General features: G+C 36.9%; 1 protein-coding gene and 1 non-coding gene across 5 annotated transcripts in view; both read right to left on the bottom strand.

Moving 5' to 3' along the window:
* Positions 1–22,051, bottom strand: part of OXR1 (oxidation resistance 1) — a 470,813-nt gene that overhangs the window by 426,844 nt on the left and 21,918 nt on the right. The window lies entirely within an intron of this gene.
* LOC128564135 (U1 spliceosomal RNA) lies at positions 7,459–7,622 on the bottom strand. Its single transcript, XR_008374009.1, has one exon. It is a non-coding gene; the product is annotated as a U1 spliceosomal RNA (small nuclear RNA).

Genomic DNA, 22,051 nt, shown 5'->3' with positions numbered 1-22,051 from the left:
TCCTATTATTTTCTTCTTTTGAGGGATCAGTATTCTCAGCTCTGAAACAAAATTGTCACCCTCTCAGTATGAAAATCGCAGAGGGCAAGCTGAGAAGGCACTGAAGTTTAAAAAATCCCCAAACAACCAGCTTCCAGCACAGTTGTGCTATGTTTCATAGTAGCTTTAAAGGACCTGCCCCCCCCCCCAAATAGTTTAAACTTTGCTTATTAAATTTATTTTTAGCTTTTATTATAGAATCTTTTTTTTTATTTAAAAGAGGATTTTACTGGAAAGGAAAAAATAAAAACAGCATTATAATCTTTCTCTTTATTTTGAAACAAATGAAACTAACCCACAAATAGTGATTCCCACAACTTCCCAAACCCCAAAAGGGCCACCAAATACATCACTATCATATGGCTTATGTAGCAACCAAAGACCACCACCTTTGGTACCACTTTTATCCCAACTCCTCACACTTTGATGCTTCAAAGAAAGCCACCTGATAGAACACTCACATTACATACTTTAGTCCAATTGAGTTTGTTTATATTTCTCTAGGAAATTTGAATGGGCAGCATGTTGAAATTTAATCCCCAATGTTGGAAGTGGGGCCTAGTGGGAGGTGTTTGGGTCACACAGGCAGATTCCTTATGAATGGCTTGGTGCTATCCTTGTGGTAATGAGTGAGTTGTTGCTTCATCAGTACCCATGAAAGCTGGTTGTCAAAAAGAGCCTGGCACCTCCACCAACTCGCTCTTTTGTGTCCTCTCTTACCATGTGATCTCTGCACACACTGGCTCCCCTTCCATTATCCTCTACCATGAGTGGAAGCAGGGCAAGGCTCTCACCAGATTACAATTTTCTAGCCAGCAGAATTGTGAGGAAAATTAACCCTTTTTCTTTATAGATCACCCAGTATCAGGCATTCCTTTATAACAACACCAAAAGGACATAGATAAGGCAGAAGAGAATCATGGTCTCTTATCTGAGATTGTTAAACTAGGAGGCCATATAAGCCTGGGACTGACAGTGAGCCAATCTGCTGCCATGAGTTGCCTGAAAATAATGCCAAAATCGGGAATTAGTAAAGGCGAGGGAGACACCTAGACACCCAGAATCCATGATATTGTTTGGACCCCTGTACCTACTGGGTTTGAATCAACCCCAAACCCTTTAGTCTTCTCATCCCTTTTTTGAATAAGCTAATTTCAATTAAGTTGCTGCCACTCACAGTTGGAAGAGTCCTGATGACCACTGTCAGAACAACAATAAATTATTTTCTTTCCTTTGAGAACCCCCAATAGAATATTGATTAAACACAGATATACAGTGGAATAAATTTATATTTATAGTGGAATAAGTTTTATTATATAGATAATATCTATAGAATAACAAGTTATCATCTGGTACTCATAATCCTTTTGGCACCAAGTAACCAACTATTAGAGAACCCTAAGGTACAAAGTCAGGTGAATATTCTATTAGAAAAAACTTTTATAAAGAAAGCCAATGATATAACAGACTAAAAGATTTTCTCAAAAGTACAAAAACAGCTGAAAGATCTGAGGATTTCAACAATGTGGTGAGCTGCATTTAGCAACTGAATATGATAGAAACCATGAGTGAATATATTTCATGAATTATGCATTGCCTGAGAATCTCATCTGTTAAGTATTCTGACCTCTGCTATTTTTGTGCTGTTGTCTGTTGTACTCTAATCAGAAAAGAAATTAGTATGGTTGATAATAGAAGACAAAGTTGAAAACCGTTATAGCAATTTAACATTTAAAAGTATGAAATTAATTTTGATATAAAAATTAAATCAAAGAGCAGAAGCAAGAAGTAACCTCTTCCTAGACTATAATTTTTGAGAGGACATAAAATTGCTCACTGTATTTTTATTCTCCACAAAGTAGTTCATTTACTTTTGAACTATTCTGTGAAGAATAAAAATATAGAGAGTAATCAGTTGATCAACGTAAGTTCTGGATTCAAACTGAATTTAGTAGATAAAAAAGGAATCTGTTGGTCAGATACAGGAAAAAAGCTTTTACAAAGGACACTTCATTGTTGAAATTGTAGACAAAAATTTTCATCAGACGTGGGAATTACAGTGATTATATATACATGCAAATGCATGAATTATCCTAAAAGTTAAAGTAATTTAATAATGTTTCTCATGAAGGATGTATTAATAATAAAATTAATTTTCTTTACAAAAATGTACTTTTCTAAAACACATTTCTTTAAAAAAAGTGATATGCTCTCTCTAGGGGGGTGGGGCCTTGGTGTGTGTCACACCTTCTGGGGGCAAGACACGATTGCAAGAGGGACTTTACCTAAAAAAAGCAATCAGTGTAACCTGGCTTATTGTACCCTCAATGAATCCCCAACAATAAAAAATAAATTAATTTTAAAAAGTGATATGCATTCACTAGAACTTGTACTTTAAATTAAATGCCTCTTTGACTTCCAATATTTTTGACTTGACTTATGATGGATGAGTTTATTGGGACATAATCCCATCATTAGTCCAGAAGCATCTGTATGTGCGTATATATACGTGTGTGTACACACAGACATGTATATATATATGTGTGTGTATATGTATACATATACATATGTCCAGGAAAAAAAGTGGAAGGAAATACATCAAAATGTGTTATGTTGGTAGTTATTATCAATGAATATAAAATTATGAGCTGCTTTTAATTACTTTTTTATTCTTGTCTATAGTTTTACAGTTTTTTCTAAAGATTACATGTATTGTAAATCAGGGCTTCTCAACTTTAACACATATGGTGCCAGGAAGCTCTTTGTTGTGAGCCCCCTCCCCACCAAAAATATAATTTTTAAACAGAGAAACTAATTTTAAAAGTTCCAGATCCTACAAAGTCCTACCAAGCTCCCATAGTAACCCTTTACTCTTGCCCACTGCCTCTCTGACTTTACTCCTATTCTGCTCATTCTGCACCAGCTTGACTGGCCTCCTTAATGGTCAGATGATCTAGATACATGCCAACCTTCTGGTCCTTGCACTGGCTGATCTCTCTGCCTGGAATGCTCTTTGTCCAACATTCACTTGGCTCACTTTTTCCCTCCAAGATTTTATCCTAGTGCCACATTCTCAAGAAAGCCTATCTCGACTGAGTTAAAACTGCCCCTATATCAAAGCTGAAAGATCTTTGGCTTCAATTAAAGCAACATTTTCTAATCAGAAGCAAACATTAACTTGTAATGTTAATTTTTTTCTATCTTCATTGACTAGGGAAAGACTGGCTTATTTTGCCAGAATTTAGGTTAGAAAAGAAGAAGCACTCTCTTTTCCAATGTATTTTCCTCCTTGCCCTTTTTCTTTTGGCTGGGGCTGGGTATGAACCCACCACCTCCGGTATAGGGGACCGGCGCCCTACTCCTTTGAGCCACAGGCGCCGCCCCTCCTTGCCCTTTTTCTTGTCACATCAGAGTTGTGCTGTAAGCAATGTTTAAAGATCAATCAATGTAAACAGTAGAAAATGTACCTAAATAGAGTACCTCAACACTCATTACAGCTGTTGTTTTCTACTTGAACACATTAGGACATTCTTTTTTTTTATTTTTTTATTAAATCATAACTGTATACATTGATATGATCATGGAGCATCATACACTCACTTCATAGACCATTTGACACATTTTCATCACAATGGTTAACATAGCCTTCCTGGCATTATCTCAGTTACTGTGCCAAAACATTTACATTCTACATTTACCAAGTTTCGCAAATACCCCTGTAAGATGCACCACAGGTATAATCCCACCAATCCCCCTCCCTCTACCCACCACCCCCCTCCTTCCCCTCCCTTTTAGGACATTCTTCTATTAGTAAGACTGGTTCACCTTGGGAAGGCTTCTTGCAACAGTGAAAGATGGAAGGATACATTTGCTGACCTTATTTACTATTCAGCCCTTTACAGAAAAAAAGTTGCCCATCCCTGGTCTAAATAATCAATAAGAAAATGCACAAGCAACATGCTTAGGAGTATCTGGCACATGGTGAATACTTAGCAGATGTGAGCTCAGCATCTGAGGAAGTAGGTGGTTGATATCAATGGAAGACACTTAAAAGAAGAAGAAAATTTCATGGTACCCAAGGACAAACACAGGATGCAGTACATGCCTTTGGCAGTTATTTCTTCCTTCCCTTCCCTTCTTTTCCCCTCTCTCCTTCTTTCTTTCTTTTCTTTCTTTCCTTTTTTTGACAAAGTCTCACTCTGTCACCTTGGGTAGAGTGCTATGGCAACATCATAGCTCACAGCAACCTCAAACTCTTGGACTCAAGCAATCCTCTTGCCTCAGCCTCCTGAGTAGCTGAGACTACAAACCTGCACCACCATGCCAGGCTAGTTTTTCTCACTTTAGTAGGGACAGACCTCGCTCTTGTCAGCTTGTCTTGAACTCTTGAGCTCTGAGCTCAAGTAATCCACCTGCCTCTGCCTCCCAGAGTGCTAGGATTACAGGTGTGAGCCACTGCAGCTGGCTGGCAGCAATTTCTAAATTTCCTTTTATCTTTGTTGTACAGAATTTCTTTTTCCAATAAAGTATTATATTGAAACTCAATATGCAAAATAAAAACAACACTGCTGTCCTTGGGGATGGGAAGGGCAAAGTGAAAATTCAGACATACTGGTTTCCAGCCTTTGATTCTTTCCTCTGTATCATATACTATTCTTACTATAATACTATAAACTATGCTAAGTTTTTATTTAGTTGGTTAATAAGGATATATAAAGGTAAATAAAGAGGTACCATGAAAAATTTGTCTTTTAAGTAATAAAACTAGGGCCTTCTCAATAAAAGGTTAACATCAAATTTTTCCAACATCAAACACAACAGATATTTGATAGTTTCCAGTTAAAGAGGTGATTGTTTTGCAGCTCTAACATAAATAACCATCTAAGAAATACTCTTCTATGAGGGGAGGTAAAAGTAGTATCTTGCATCAATTAAAATGCACTTGAAGTTGAAGCCATGTTCTGTAAAACTATTGCTTTCCGTATATTATCCGTAGAGATAAAATGGATCCTACTTTTGCTCTTGTCACATGAAGTACTACAGATTTGTGTTACTAAGTCTTATGGATATTTCTCAATACTTTCACCTGTCAGAAAGCCATAAGCAAGTAATAATTGTTGTCACAAATGAGGGGAAAAGACAGAGAAAGAAAGAAAGAGCAAAGAGTTAGAGATAACAGAGAGAGAGAAAAAATGAGACTAAAAAACACAGAGTGATTTTATACTTATCACCAAGAAATTATTTGTGAGGATAATATACTCAGTAAATTCTTAGCTGATAAAATACTATTTTACACCTACATTCTAAATGGAAGGGCTTATTCAAACAGCATGATTATAGACAAAACAATTAAATTATGGACCTATGGGAGAGATTAAAATGTTAAAGTGGAAGTTTTTATAACTATTCCCATTCCTCCCCTTATAAAAAAGATTTTTGTTATCAAGTATCCGTGAGATAACCAGAGGCAAAGGGTAGAAACACATGTTTGGAGAAGCCTAAATCCATGGCAAGGAGATCCACAGGCAGGGCTGTCAGAGAGGGAAACGTCTGCAGGGACAGTGGGGGAAACACAGTGGGGACAGGCACAGGACATTGTGAAGAATAGATAGGACTTCAGAATGAGAATCTTAGAAAGTCTTGCTGTGATATGTGACACAGGTACAATAACATCATTACTTATCAATAATAGTTTACTGCTCTAAGACCCGCAGCCAATTTCCTGACAAGGAAGAACAGATTTACAGGGCCATGCTCCAGACTGTAAACTTCACTCAGCTTCCCAGGCTCATTCAAGACCCACAAAACTTCCTCCAACTTGAAGCCAGAAAAAAGAATCATCACCATCAACTGGACTCCAGTGTTAAACTTCAAGACAAAATACACTGCTGACCTGCAGCCCTTCCTAATCAAAAACTTTTGTTGATTTTTGACTTAGGCTAACCAGCCAATTCACAAAAGTGCCCACACTATAAACAAATAATCTCTTTTCTCCCTCCTGCCTGAGGCTACTGAGGAACCCATTTATCTTCAGGGAGTTAGTCTCTCAAATACTCCCCCAGAATGCTGCCTAAGGGGAATCGCTGCAGCTGCTTCTTAATGCAATTTTTGTCAGGAAGATAAGTTTCCTCATTGAAAGGGTAAATGAAAGAAGAAAAGGCATCTGCAAACTGTCATATTTCACAAGAAAAAAAAAGCCTTTTAAAATTCCCTTGGAGTTTGATTTTCTCTCAAAGATGAAAAGAGCTTTAATTGCTCTACTTAAGGATGGGTGAGATATGCCTTGTTTCTTCTGTCCAAATCTAGACAAAAAGTTTAATTCTCTGAAAGGCTACTTCTTTTCCGTCAAATCATTTTCCTTCTGTATATAAAACTGCCCAATAACCAGTCCCCACATGGACTGCCATTAGTGGAATGTGGCTTTCTTCAGTCAACAGAAAGACACTTTTCCATGTGTCCTCGGGTTCCCTGGCCAAGGAGCAGTAAGCCTGCTCCTCTCCAGGCAGAGCTCCCCTTCAATGTCATCAGCTAGACCAAAGGCTTTTGGATAGACATCAACTTGAAATTACTTCTTCTGGAAGATCTTATGGAAATAGAAGACCATGAAGCAATCGGTTTAAAGAAAATAGCATGACATACTTTAGCTCGGCGGTTCTCAACCTGTGGGTCGCGACCCATAGGAACTGTATTAAAGGGCTGCAGCATTAGGAAGGTTGAGAACCACTGCTTTAGCTAGTTACATTATTTTTTAAGGAATATTTACAGAGCCCAAACGTTGGTTGAATACCATACAAAAAAAACAAAACTTTCCATGGCTCTGAAGGAATGTCAAAGATTTCTGGGTAAGGAAGAACCTTAAAACTACTGACCAGAAAGATGACCATGATTTTGCCTTTTGGTTAAATTTGAAGCAAAGCTTTTAAAAGCATGTTTTCTTACAGTTAGTTTTTCATTTGTCACCTCTAGCACGGAGATAGGGAGAAATCATAACAAATTACACTATGGGAAAAATCATAACTAATTACTTTAAATTATTTTGTGTGTGTGTTTACACTCAGATAACAAAGCCACTGAAACTTTTAAAAATTATCAATTTTGTTACCATCATTCTCAAGGTTGAGTTTTCGTTTGAGATGCCTGTGTGTAGAAGCATCCCCTGTACCCAGTATATATAAAATGTATGTCAGATAGTCGAGAGGGTAAAAATGTTATCATTATTACCTGTCAGAGTTGTTTGGAATAATTAATTTCATCTTTTCACATTTAATCGTAGTCTTTACATTACAGGTTTATTTTATTTGTTAGTTTTTCCTTTGTGCCTTCTTTTACGGGCAGAAGGAAGATTGGAATCTTGCTATGCTTTATTGTGGCTGAATGCAAAAAAAAAAAATAGTCTTTTCCAAGTCTTTTTTTTTTTTTTAGGGGAAAGCGCGAACACAGTCCCCCACTACCACAAATTATGCAATCGAGTTTCCCACATTTGGGGAAATCACAGGGGTCAGCACATCCAGAGTGCAATGGATAAGCCTCGCCCTGGGAAAACCACCTTTGTGATCATGGTATCTCCCCTGCCAGGTAAGTATAGTCTTTTCTAAGTCTTAATTTTCAGAATAATACAAATTTTCCAACTTTGTTGTTGAGAATTTAGTTAGAAAAGATGAAAACGAGAGAATGAGAGAGAGAGTGCTCTCACCAAAAGATATTCTGAGGCATCCTGCTGAGTCATTTAGGTTCTGCAGCTGCCCCAAAAAGGAAATAATACAGAAGTACAATGCTGTGTGATGAGAGGGGAGCTCTCACTTTTCCTGATCACTTTGCTCCAGTGGTGCCCTGCCAAGAAAGTCATCTGGGAGCATAAGCCAAAGGAGTACTTAAGGTTATACTTGATGCAAAATGAATTAACATGATAAATATTTAAAATCATACCTTAAACTCTCCTTCTTCATGTATGCAAATACACACACACACACATACATGGGATATATATGTGTGTGTGTGTGTGTATATATATATATAGATATATCCTTGTATGGTTATATATGTACATGTGTGTGTGCAGATATCCTGTATTTCTTACTCATGTTTACACAAACTTTAATATAAAAAATCCTAAGGTATGTTTCAAACTTGGTCATAAAATTACAGTGAACAATTTTACTATGTTTTTTGATAGAGAAAACAAATACATTAAGCCACTAACCTTTCCTAGCCAAATGTTTTACTTAAGTTTTGAAGGGAAAAGCTCAACATTGAATCTTTACAGAGATCCAAATAAAATGAAGAAACGAGGATGTGATTGACTATTATAGGTTTATAGGTTCATTTATCTTACTTTGTAAAAAAAAAAAAAAAAAAGAATCACTGTAAGTAAATGGCTATAACCCTCAGTGACCAAAAGAGGTAAGATAAGGGTAGACGAATGCAAAATGTAATGAGGTGGGATTGCCCCAAAGGCCGGCATGTCTTCAGAGTGGGTTCTTTTTAATAAAGATGGATTGCAGCCTTCAAGGCAGGACGTACGTCATCATTCTTCAGATAGCTCATCCTGGGAGACTAAACTCCATGGCTGTTTGTATTAGCCTGTTTGTCCTGATAGAAGGGGAAAAAGGAAGCTTTGATTCATTTATTTTATACCACATAAATGTACCCTCATGTAAGTAAAGCAACAAATAGATTTGCCTTAGGGTATAATCATCTGAAATGGGTGCCTGTATGTCCCAGTTGTCAGATTTCTTTACTGATGGGAGAGGAGCTCTCATTTTTTTCTGATTACCTTGCCTCCATGGTGTTCTACCTAGAAAGTCATCTGGTAGCATAAGCCAAAGGAATATACACATTAAGGTTATACTTGATGCACATTTTTTACACTCTGTTACCAATGTGGAGCCGCATGAGTGATACTAATATTCTGTGACTTCTGACTTGACAAAAGTGTTATAAATGTACACAAACCATCCCAGAATGACCATGGTCTAAATGACCTAACCTACAGATTACCAGTTTCTAAAGGTCTTTGAAGAAATACATTTCATAATTCTCCTTTAGTTCATGTCAAATTAAAAAAGGGGTTAAAAAACGGGAGTTTATTATGTTAAAAAAGGTGTTTCATTTCCCCATCTTCTCTGCATACCTCTTGTTTCCAATTTGGCTGATGTGGACTTATTTCTGTGAAATTAAGGAATAGTGTTAAATAGAAACGGGGATAATGTTCTCCGACATGAGGATCCAGAGTTCTCTCTCTATCCATTGCTGCACAGGTGTCCTTAGCTTCAGCTTCCTTTTAATGAGGTGGAGAAAATAATAGTTGACATATGATAGATGTCAACATTTTACTCCATTGCCTATTAGGTTTTTATTCTATTTCTTTGATTCCTATGCTGTTGGTCATAAGTCTCACTAATGAATTATTAACAGCAGTTTTGAATCTTTCTGAAATATTGAATGAGTGAAATCAGAAGCTTTAGAATCAAGGAGAAGGATCTTTAAGGCAATTTTAGCCAGCTTTACAGATCTCCAACTATAAATTAGTTTGTCAGGAGGACACCATCAAGTTACAGAAGGTCCCAGGTATCTTATCTTGAGATTTAAAACATATATCAGATTAGTTAATTTTCATAGTAAGTAGAAATTAAAAATATTACTAACATAGAGAAAAGGGGGAGAAAAATTTGGGATTGGCTATCTGCCCTGCATTATGTGCTTTATGTAAGTTCTTTGATTTCATATTTACAGCAATCCTATGAAATACATACCACCTTATCTATTTTAAATTGAAGGAAACCCAGGCTCCAAAGAAGTTCAAAAATAAAAACAACCAAAATTGGGTATCTAGTAAGTGTCAGAACGGCAATTCAAGAAATCTAGGATCCTTTCGTCTGCAATGCCTCTCCAAGACATACCAATTTGATGAGCTTACAAAAATAAACAACACCTCTGATAAAATATATTTTCATATTAAAACAATTTGCATAGAAATCTATCTTTTATATTATCTCAGTCTTATTTTTCAGGAATAATTATTCTCTGAGAACCAACATTAAAGCCAATGTCATCCCAGAGATAAAATTCTGAGGTTCTATTTTGTTATGTTCTAATTAACATCATCATTTTTTTAAAGTCAAGTAAAAACCCATTATAGTCACATATATTGAGATCTTCTTTCTTTGATGAGACTGAACAACTGCTGTTAACATTCTATCCCTGCCCATCTTTGCCAGGAGCTGGTTAGGAGCATGGGTGAAGTCAGTGGCCTGGGTTTGAGTCTCTGCTTCACTATCTTACTAGATATGGGAGCCTGGACTAGTTACTAGCCTCTTTAAGCCACAGTGGCATCATCACTTATGCATTCATGTTTATAAAGTTCTTCCTGGCATAGAGTAAACCCAGATGATTCATCCCATAACCACTTTAAATGTTACTAAGGTAAATAGCCTACGAAAGGGAATTCAAAATCTCAACACATTTAAATTCAGCTTAGGCAGTGAGCAAACTGCTTTTAATGTCGTCTGATACACAGAAGTAATCAAACCTAACTTTAGACTTGGACGTAATATATTGAGCTCCGTCACTAATTAATGTATCAAATATTGCCCTCCCTTTAGAATTCGCAAAGTACTGGTAAAAACTGCATGGTGGTCCTAATAGTCACCTTTTAGAGTTACTTCTCCATCAAAAATATTAAGAACCAAGATGAACTTTAGTTTGCAATTGCAATGAACAAAAAAAAATACCTAAAGAGGAGTTTCCTGAAACAAACACTGACCTTATGACGTACTCCTAGAGGATAAAGGGATCCCTGCAATTCTGGATTCGATATAAAATATTCCCTTCTGGTGATGCATGACCTGGGGACGCATGATCATGGACTGTGTGGTGACCTGAAGAAAGGAAGCTGTTTAACTTTGTTTACAGATTCACAATTACCCAAACTGGTATGATGACAGAATTTTTTTCTGCACTATTAAAACTAGTTCTGTGGAAACAGAGTCCAGGATTCAACAGTGCCCTTTTGACCCTCCACTAGATAGATGACAAAACCACTCTTCTTTAATCTCTAGTGAACATAATTAATCTCCTCTCAGCCTTCAGAATAATCCTGCTACAGGGAGATACACCCTAAAACTCAGCTAATTCAGAGTTGAAGGCTACAGGATGAGAATAGCATATGGCAGCAAGTCTTACACTTCCTACCTACATGAACAGTTTTACTTCCATAAAAAAACTTCATGATTTATTTTTGGTGATGGAATCCTGCCACAGAAATAATATATCTCTAGGCTGTGATATGGGTGAGAATTCATTTTGCCCTAGCAAGAAGGAGAAAAAAACCTACAGTGGATTGAGGGGTTCTTCCTCATCACAAAATAGCAACATGTATCAGGCAATGAATAAATGTGTTTATTAAAAGAAAAAAAAAACCTTCCACAGTAAAATATGGTGTCAGCTTACTAGTCACTAAATGAGGAAAAATCTCATTAAATTCACAACACCCAAATGAAAATCAAATGACCATGGAAAACACTGTGCCTCATTTGCATCTTTCTAAAATCTACTATAAGACTGAATATGCTGTACCCTAAATATATTGGTTTCCGATGGATTTAAAATTGAAATTACAACTTCCGCAAAAAAAAAAAAGGGTATGTACTTAGGGAATTTAAAAAGTTCCAAAATTGAACCTGTGGTTCCAACAACTAGAGGTAAGGCAACATTAAATCTCCATCAACTCCAAAGGCAAGCATGGTAACAGCAACTATTTCTCAAAAGGGAGAGGCCAGCATTCCATCATCATGAAGTGGTATTTCACATACCACTATGACTACTTGGAGTATTAGGATAAAAAAGTGGAATGCATACTGATGGGAAAAAAATCAGGGTCCTCTGCACCCTCTTAAATTTCACATTGGCGAGTGGTCTCTAATATTTCTTAGGATTACAGGTTTCTAAGGACCCTCCAAAATAGCTCCTATACATTTCAAAGGATTTTCCCTTCCAAATAGAAGTTGCTGTTCTGCTATCATCTGATTTCTTGGCCTACCCAGATAAAATAGCAGACATGTACACAATGTGGGTACACTTTATTAACATCTGAAAGGGAAATTTTAACTTGGACCCAATTAGTTAATGACTGAATTCATAACATATAACAAATTATATAGGTTGATGGGTTAATTTAATGGCTTTTAAGAAAGTAACATTTTAAAGTTTTGATTCTTCACAAGTAATAATTAACCAGAATGTACCTGTCTGCATCACTCAAGTTTGGATAGGAGACTAACTTAATAAGTGAGGGAAACTGATTAAATATTCATTGCAGTAACTTCCAGTACTGCCCTTGGTGATTTTTGCCTCCTGGTGCTCATGTCCCCATGCCTCTTTCTCCACAGTGAATAAAGCCAGCTGCTCTCCATAACTGCTAGGATGCCAGGCAAATGAACAAATGTGGCATCTGAGCCTAGGTCACAGACAAGGGTGCATGATGGCTGTGGCCTCATTTTCTCAGCTTGCTCACTCCATTGGAGGCCAGGGGACAGTCTTCCATGCCTACTTCCTATTCCTCACCACAAATGATCCCTACCGAACCTGAAGCTAGCCCTAGGGCTAACTTGAGATAAAGCTCAGCTGTTTATCTTAATGTCCTCAGGGTAGAGTTTGGTAACATGATGATTGTTACCCACTACACCCAAAGCAAAAGAGGGTAGATTTAATTCAAAAATATACTGAAACGATATGGAAATCCAAACTTGAAAACTTAACATCTTTAAGACCTGCATTTAAACAAGTTCATCTCTGCTTCCTTCAGTAACTACATACAAATGATTTAAGAAGAGGGAAGGATTAAAAAAAAAGGGGGGGGAGGGCATAAACCCAGAAGAATAATGAACATAGGAAGGGAGATAACCTCAGAGAGGGGGGAGGCAGGGAGGGAGAGACAAGGCACATATTATGAACACTACAAAGTAGAATGACAAGGGATGGTTTAGCAGAAAGGGAAAGCTGGAAGTTCCATCCAAGGAGGGTCGGAAGGAATAATAGCCAATTAACAAGCAAACTCACTTGGCGGGAACCACAGCAAAGTAGGAATAGAGGGCATATTTACAGTACTGAAGGCAGTGACATGGGTAGAACTAAGAAGGATGGCTGGTAGAACATTTAAAAAGCATACAAACTCGAGTTCTCTATAGATCCTAGTTATCAAGCTTTTGTCTGATTGAAAATATGCAAATATCCTTTCCCATTGTGTAGGTTGTCTCTTTGCTTTGGTTATTGTCTCCTTAGCTGTACAGAAGCTTTTCAGTTTAATGAAGTCCCATTTGTTTATTTTTGTTGTTGTTGCAATTGCCATGGCAGTCTTCTTCATGAAGTCTTTCCCCAGCCCAATATCTTCCCGTGTTTTTCCTATGCTTTCTTGGAGGATTTTTATTGTTTCATGCCTTAAATTTAAGTCCTTTATTCATCTTGAATCAATTTTTGTGAGTGGGGAAAGGTGTGGGTCCAGTTTCAGTCTTTTACATGTAGACATCCAGTTCTCCCAACCCCATTTATTGACTAGGGAGTCTTTCCCCCAAGGTATGTTCTTGTTTGGTTTATCAAAGATTAGGTGGTTGTAAAGTGTTAGTTTCATTTCTTGGTTTTCAATTCGATTCCAAGTGTCTGTGTCTCTGTTTTTGTGCCAGTACCATGCTGTCTTGAGCACTATGGCTTTGTAGTACAGACTAAAATCTGGTATGCTGATGCCCCCAGCTTTATTTTTGTTACAGAGAACTGCCTTAGCTATACGGGGTTTTTTCCGGTTCCATACAAAACGCAGAATCATTTTTTCCAAATCCACATGAAAAAAGCCAACAATCCCTTATATCAATGGGCAAGAGACATGAATAGAACTTTCTCTAAAGACGACAGACGAATGGCTAACAAACACATGAAAAAATGTTCATCATCTCTATATATTAGAGAAATGCAAATCAAAACAACCCTGAGATATCTATCTAACCCCAGTGAGAATGGCCCACGTCACAAAATCTCAAAACTGCAGATGCTGGCGTGGATGTGGAGAGAAGGGAACACTTTTACACTGCTGGTGGGACTGCAAACTAGTACAACCTTTCTGGAAGGAAGTATGGAGAAACCTCAAAGCACTCAAGCTAGACCTCCCATTTGATCCTGCAATCCCATTACTGGGCATCTACCCAGAAGGAAAGAAATCCTTTTATCATAAGGACACTTGTACTAGACTGTTTATTGCAGCTCAATTTACAATCGCCAAAATGTGGAAACAGCCTAAATGCCCACCAACCCAGGAATGGATTAACAAGCTGTGGTATATGTATACCATGGAATACTATTCAGCCATTAAAAACAATGGAGACTTTACATCCTTCGTATTAACCTGGATGGACGTGGAAGACATTATTCTTAGTAAAGCATCACAAGAATGGAGAAGCATGAATCCTATGTACTCAATTTTGATATGAGGACAATTAATGACAATTAAGGTTATGGGGGGGGAACAGAAAGAGGGAAGGAGGGAGGTGGGTGGGGCCTTGGTGTGTGTCACACTTTATGGGGGCAAGACATGATTGCAAGAGAGACTTTACCTAAAAATTGCAATCAGTGTAACCTGGCTTATTGTACCCTCAATGAATCCCCAACAATAAAAAAAAAAAAAAAAAAAGCATACAAACTCTTGGGTCCAATCCTCTACCCAGAGCAACCAGATAATCACACCTCCTCCACTCAGGCTAGAGAATGCTGCTTCAGTCTGCTAAAGAGTTAAACCAAAGCATAAGAGACCTCAGGAAGGGGCAAGAAATAGGGTGTCATAGAGAAAGCAGGGAATAAGTAAACATCTACTGAATGTCTACGTGCTGGAGAGTAATCTCCTTCCTCCACCCACTCCAATCATCCTGCCTTACCTAGTTCTAAGAATGTTAACAGCCTAGTTGGAAAGACTTCATAACATTCTTTTCTGAGGAAACTGGCAAGCACAAGATAAAATACCTACAGGTATTGATAGTTTCTTGTATAAACTGAACATACCAAATAAAATAAATAAGTGATGACACAGTGAAGCTTGTCACTCAACAAGTTCTACACATAAATGCCAGATAACCAATTAGCTTTTAAATGCTTAATTCGTAAATATGAATGGACAATCAAGACTGAGACACAAGAAACAAGAAGGATAAGAGACTTAAATCTAAGACATGAAACAATAAAAATCTTAGAACAAAGTGTGTGGAAAACATTTGATGATGTTGGACTAGGAAAAAATTCTATGACAAAGACTTTGGCAGCCACTGCAACAACAAAAATTAACAAACGGAACCTTATTAAGCTGAAAAGCTTCTGCATAGCTAAGGACACAAGTAAAGCAAAAAGAGCCTTCAGAATGGGAAAAGATATCTGCAGGGTATCAATCTGACAAAGGGTTGATAACTAGACTCACTAGAGAACTCAAATTAATCAACAGAAAAAGAGCAAACAATCCCATCTAACTCTGGGCAAGAGATATAAATAGAACCTTCTCTAATGAAGACAGACAAATAGCTAACAAACATCTGAAGAAACGCTCATTGTCCCTGATCATCAGAGAAATGCCAATCAAAACCACCCTGAACTATCACCTAACCCAGGTGAGAACAGCCCACATCACAAAGTCTCAAAGCTGCAGATACTGGCAAGGATATGGGGAGAAGGGAACGCTTGTACGCTGCTTTGCTGTTTTTGACAGCAAACTAATACAAACTTTTTAGAAGGAAGTATGGAGAATCCTCAAAGAACTCAAATTAGACCTCCCATTTGATCCTGCAATCCCATTACAAGGCATCTACCCAGAAGAAAAAAACAATCATTGTATCATAAGGACATTTGCATTAGACTATTTATCACAGCTCAATTTACAATTACCAAAACATGGAAACAACCTAAATGCCCACCAACCCAGGAATGGATTAACAAGCTATGGTATATGTATACCATGGAATATTATTCAGCCATTAAATAAGATGGAGACTTCACATCTTTTGTATTAACCTGGATGGAGATGGAACACATTCTTCTTAGTAAAGCATCACAGGAATGGAGAAGCAAGAATCCAATGTATTCAATTCTAATATGAAGGCAGTAGATGAGCTAATAATAAAAGGGATGGGAAAGGGGAACGAGGGATGGGGAAGGGTGGAGCAGGGAGGGGACTGGAAGTTATGGTGGATGGCACAACTCTTGGGAGCGGGACAATTGTAAAAGGAACTTTACCTAACAACCACAATCGGTGTAACCTAATTCTTTGTACCTTCAATGAATCCCAAACGATAAAAAAAAATTAAATTAAAACATACATATTTTATTCCAAAAAATACTTCATTAAATATTTGTGCTTTTGAGCATAGTCACCATAAGATCTATGCCAGTAGTAACTCTGAATCCTAATTTTTAATCTATTTAGTAGGCTTACTTGAATGATGAAATGAATTAAGGTTAGTGACAGAGTAAGAATTCAAAAAAAGTAGAGTCTTTATACATGTGTATGTGAAATATATTTTTAAGATTAAACAAAATTCAGCTAAATCAATATGGAAAAATTAAAATCTAGGGCTAATATATGAAAGGTTTTGCTTTTCATGTTATATGTTCCTTTTTTTCCCCTTCTCCAAAATTATTTAATGTATAACTTTTTTCTTTGTTATTATACTTTACTGTTATACTTAAGTCATAGTTTCTAAATGATTCTCGATATACTTTTAAGGAATATATTCACCTTGGAATATGAAATGTTATTGAACTGAGTGTTTTAGAAAAACAAATTGCTGAATTCAAATATTGTAGAAAAGTTTTTATTGACTGAAGATGAGATTCTAGTACCTGGAACAAGAAAACGGAATAAACTAGAGGAAAGAAGAAGATGGCCTATAATAAGGTTATGATGCCAATGTCTCCAGGTAAGGAGGCAAATTTAATCTCATGTATAATTAATAGGTGTCTTTTTGGTGATTCCATTATTATCCCTTTTAATCAGTAATTTTTAAAAATTGACTTTTATTTTTATTTACTCTGCTTTTAATTCTCCCAAGGGATTGAAACCTCTATTTTCTTTAAGAAGAAAAGGATGGCCAAGACTACATTTTCATTTCTTATTCCTAATAGGAAGTATTTTTATTTGAAATGTAATCCAGTATTTTAATTTGAAATATAAACAAGCTATGGAATAACTGAGGCATTTACGGGGTCCTTAAAATTCTAAGGCTGAAAGGCAGCACCTGTGGCTCAAAGGAATAGGGTGCCGGCCCCATATACTGGAAGTGGCGGGTTCAAACCCAGCCCCAGCTAAAAACTGCAAAAAAAAAAAAAAAAAAAAATTCTAAGGCTCAACATTTCTGTGTGCTCTCTCATTTAATTCTCAGAATCTCTCCCTAATCTCTAAGACTTTCTGAGCAAAGTACTAGTATTAATTTACCTTTTCAACAGATAAAGAAATTAAATTTCAAAGAGATTATTTCTTTTTCTTTTCTTTTTTTTTTTTTTTTTTTGTAGAGACAGAGTCTCCTTTTATTGCCCTCGGTAGAGTGCTATGGCGTCACAGCTCACAGCAACCTCCAACTCCTGGTCCTAGGCGATTCTCTTGCCTCAGCCTTCCAAGAAGCTGGGACTATAGGCACCCACCACAACGCCTGGCTATTTTTTGTTGCAGTTCTGCAAGGGCTGGGTTTGAACCGCCACCCTTGGTATATGGGGCCAGCACCCTACTCACTGAGCTACAGGCGCCGCCCCAAGAGATTACTTCTTAACTTACACAAATCAGATAGGTTTTACATTTCTTAAATTCTAAGATAGACTTATTCCACTTTACTGATTCCTGGGAATCAGGATACTGTTTATAATCAATGGTGTCATGATTTGATGATTGGCTCACAGGGGCATCAAGGAAGGGATTCAGACCCAGGTCTGTTCAGTCCAACCCTCCTTGCTCAAGTCCCCAATTGCATTACATTAGTCAAAGGGACTAAACCTGGACATCAAAACTTGACTGAGCTCCTAGTCCCTGTAAGTCTTAAATCCTGAAAACATTTTAAAATTTGTTGATTGAGTACTACAAGCAATCAATCAAGATACTTAAAAACTAGACTATTTTAATACGTTTTAAGTAGTTATTATACTCTACATGTACATGTAAAACATGGAAGCCACTTCAACTCTCAAATGATTTAAATGGCTCAGTTTATAAGTAGTGAAATCAGTACATAAGTATAGCTAAAATATAAGATGATTGCAAAATTTAGAAACAATACTGTATCAGTGATAAGCATAGGTTCCTCAAATCCTTTGGCTCCAGATAATGTGTTCATTATTCTTATTTGGGGGCAATTTTATACTTATGCCCAAACACTACAGTGAAAGTGAAAAATCCTAGGCTACAGTGTCTCATCCTTTCTATGATGTGAGTTTTATCATTTCATGGTTTTGGATCTAAAGTTGTCACATTTTATTGCATATGGGTTTGAGTCACTCCAAAATATTCTAATTCTAAGCCTAAACTATAGACCCTCTAATCCAGACATGAAGAAGAAAAAGAGGGGTCAGGGGAAAGAATGAGACTGTCCGACACATTTCTACAGAGATATCTTAGAAGTCAGTGTATGAAGGTATTATTCTTCCCTTGCAGAAAGCAAAGCATTGATACATAGTGTTCCCAACCTTAATTCAATTGAACCTCTTCACAGAGATAATGCAGACGAGTTATTTTCCAGTATCTGTACAACCGACTTTTATGAAAGTAACTAAAGCAATGATGGTTTGCCTGGCAGGTTACCTTTTGATCTGTCTCTGAAATGTCTGTACAGCACAGTCCTTATGCCACAGATGAGTCACTGAATTCCTTGGTTTGAATATTTGTAGAACATCATAAAAAAAAAGATTCACAGTACATTTCATGTTGCAATGACTCAGTCTATTGAAATAATTCATTTTTCTAAGCATATTAACTATAGCATCTATGTATAATAGGGGATATTGTACACACTGGACAGAAGTATGAAGGTCGACATAAGAAAGTAATTTAGAGGAGGGCAATCTTTTAAGTCACTCACTGTAGCTAGCCTACTCTATCCTGATAGAATATGCCATCCAACAAAGACACTCAAATATAAATGTTAGACAGACATGGAAAGGGTGAAAAATCAGGGTGGCTCAAGTTAACCATAGGTAATGGATGCAAAGAGACCATGGGGCTTAGTCTGCGACATTGCTCAACTGAAACCGATAGTAAGTAAAAGGAAGAGGTGAGTGAGACTCCACAGCTGGGGGTCAGTGACACTACTTGGAGGTTCTGGAAGGCTGACTTTTCTAGAAGGAGATGATCAATTTTATCAGATATTTCCATAATTTTTCTTATGTTTTCTCCAAATTCTATATCCCCACTATAATAAACAATATTTCTTAGACATGCTTTCCATTTTTCCTGTGTCTCTGCTTTTGTTTGTGCTCATTTCTTTACCAAGAAGGCTTTGCCTCACTTATTCCTTGACTTCTGATAAAATGATACCTGTTTTTCTCAAGGCAGGTCCCATATCATCTCACAGGGCCATATAAGGATACTCTCAAGTGCTTTGTAAACTTGTCTCCAACATATCTGTATCTTCACAAAAGTGTAATCCAGTTTCATTCACCCACTATGATGCTTTATGAATATACTTTTTCATGACAGTAACTCTGTTTCCTGCAGACTTTTACTCACTAAGAGACATTCCTTCTGAATAATATCAGGTATAGCTTCGGGCCTTTATTCACTAAGAAATGATACTTCTGAATGAGATCAAGGTATAGTTAGGAATGTGGCAGTGTTCCTGACACACAGTATGTTCTCAATAGATATTTGTTGATTAAGAAATATTGTGAGTTAACTTATAATACAAAATAGTGACCAGTCTTACTTATATGAGAGAAAAGGAGAGAGAGAGAATATGAGAATAAATGATGTTAAAGCCATAAAGTAAAGTTCTGTTCTTCTTATCACCACTACACCCAACTGCCTGGAAAAAGCACCGATGAATATGCGTAGATGGGGCCATTTTCCTGAGTGCAAGTACATACCAAAAACTATAATATATTCAGCACCCACCACTACTTCCCCCAACAGATACAGTATTAGTATTGTGTATCACTCTAATGTACTACTATGTGGTCAAAGGTTGCATTATTATTCAAAAATATTTTCTGCAAGAGAATTACATATACCTGTCCCATGCTGATATTGACTTGCTTTGACTGATGATGTGTGAAAAGAATTGATACATGTGGGCAGAAGTTCTTAGACTTCTCATGAGGTCTGTCAATGTTCATTATTTTCTGTTATGAGATAAGCAACATAATAGATACAGGCTACTCTTCCGTCCTGGGTCCAGAGTGAAATGAGGTAAAGGAGAGTTGCAGCTAATCTGTGATGGACATGTAACATGAGTGGACAAGAAACTTTGCTTCTAAGCCATTGAGATTCGGAGGTTGACTGTTAACACACCAATGTACAGTTGATCCCAACTCATTGTATATGTGTATACATATGTATATGATTAAATTTAAAGAGATTAAATATAATCTCTAATATAAATAAGAATATATAAGAGATTAAATAAGCAGTGCATTCATATAAACATGCACATACATACAATATACACAAAGATACATAAATACATGTAAACACCTCTTTGTCACGGTTTGTTTTTCAGGGTCACTGCAGGGAAATGAAGGGAGTGTGTATCCATCTAAACGGATGAATAAAGGTCCTTAATCTTCTGCCAACAAACAAAATTAGTTTGATTCTAGGGATTTTTTTGTTTGTTATTTTTATTTCTGATTTTTGTTTTTGTTTTGTTCCCCCCCAAAAAAATCTTTCTTTTGTGTTGTATTTTTTTATTTGAAAATATTGTGGGTGAACAAATGTTTTTCTTACATGGATCACTTTTGTAACCACAGTCAAGACTGTGGTTTTCCCATCACCCAGATAGTCTTTATTGTTCCCATTAAGGTCTTGCCCTTTCCTAGCTGCCCTCTGCTTGATTTCTGCTGACTTTTCTTCCCTCTGTGTGTATGTGTGCTCATCAGGTAGTTCCAATTCAATAATGAGTACATGTGGTGTTAGTTTTTCCATTCCTTAAATACTACACTTAGGGTACAGTCTCCAGTTCCATCCAAATTGTTTCAAAAGGCATTAAATCATCTTTTTATGGCTAAGTAGTATTCCATGGCATACCACATTTTGTTAATCCCTTTATGAATTGGGCACTTAGGTTGATTCCACATCTTTGCAATTATGAATGGGGCTGCAATAAACATTCAAGTGCAAGTGTCTTTTTGACAAAATAACTTCTTTTCCTTCCCAGTTGTGGGATGCTGGACAAAATGGTAGGTTTGCTTTTAGTTCTTCAGGGAATCTCCATACTGTTTTCCACAGAGATATTTCTTTCAATTAAAAAAGAAATATTTGATACTCCCTATCAAATCAGCTATATGCATATTCCATGTATGAATATTTCTGGCTCTAAATATCCACCTTTGCATCATTTTCCATTTCATTCTATTCTATTCTACTGCATTCTACTTTGCTCACCTTTATAAAATTATACAGAGTACATAGGTCTTGTAGAGACAGAGATTGTATTATAATCGATTCCTACTGTAAGGACTTATTTTTCCCTCACCTCTGGCTTGATGTGCACTAGAAAGGCAGCAGTAACTTGGGTACAGAAGGCAGAGAAACAAATCATGCTTGTGAGAAAAGGTTTTGGTAAGGTTTACACTTGGTCCACCGTGATCGCTGCTTTTCACAGTAATAAAATTTACGCATCTGTCAGGATAACAGCTGATGGGAAAGATCTGTTCTCCATGTTAGACATCTGCTCAGTTTTCATTAAGTGCCCTCGCCAGTTTTATTTCCTTCATCTTACAGATTTCTCCCTACTCCTTTCCCAAGGTGTTCTTAGGCAAAGAGTTGTGCATCTGTCAAAAAACATTTTCCATC

Source organism: Nycticebus coucang, chromosome 13 (assembly GCF_027406575.1).
Source record: "Nycticebus coucang isolate mNycCou1 chromosome 13, mNycCou1.pri, whole genome shotgun sequence".
NCBI lineage: Eukaryota > Metazoa > Chordata > Mammalia > Primates > Lorisidae > Nycticebus > Nycticebus coucang.
This window is presented reverse-complemented; position numbering and strand designations above follow the sequence as displayed.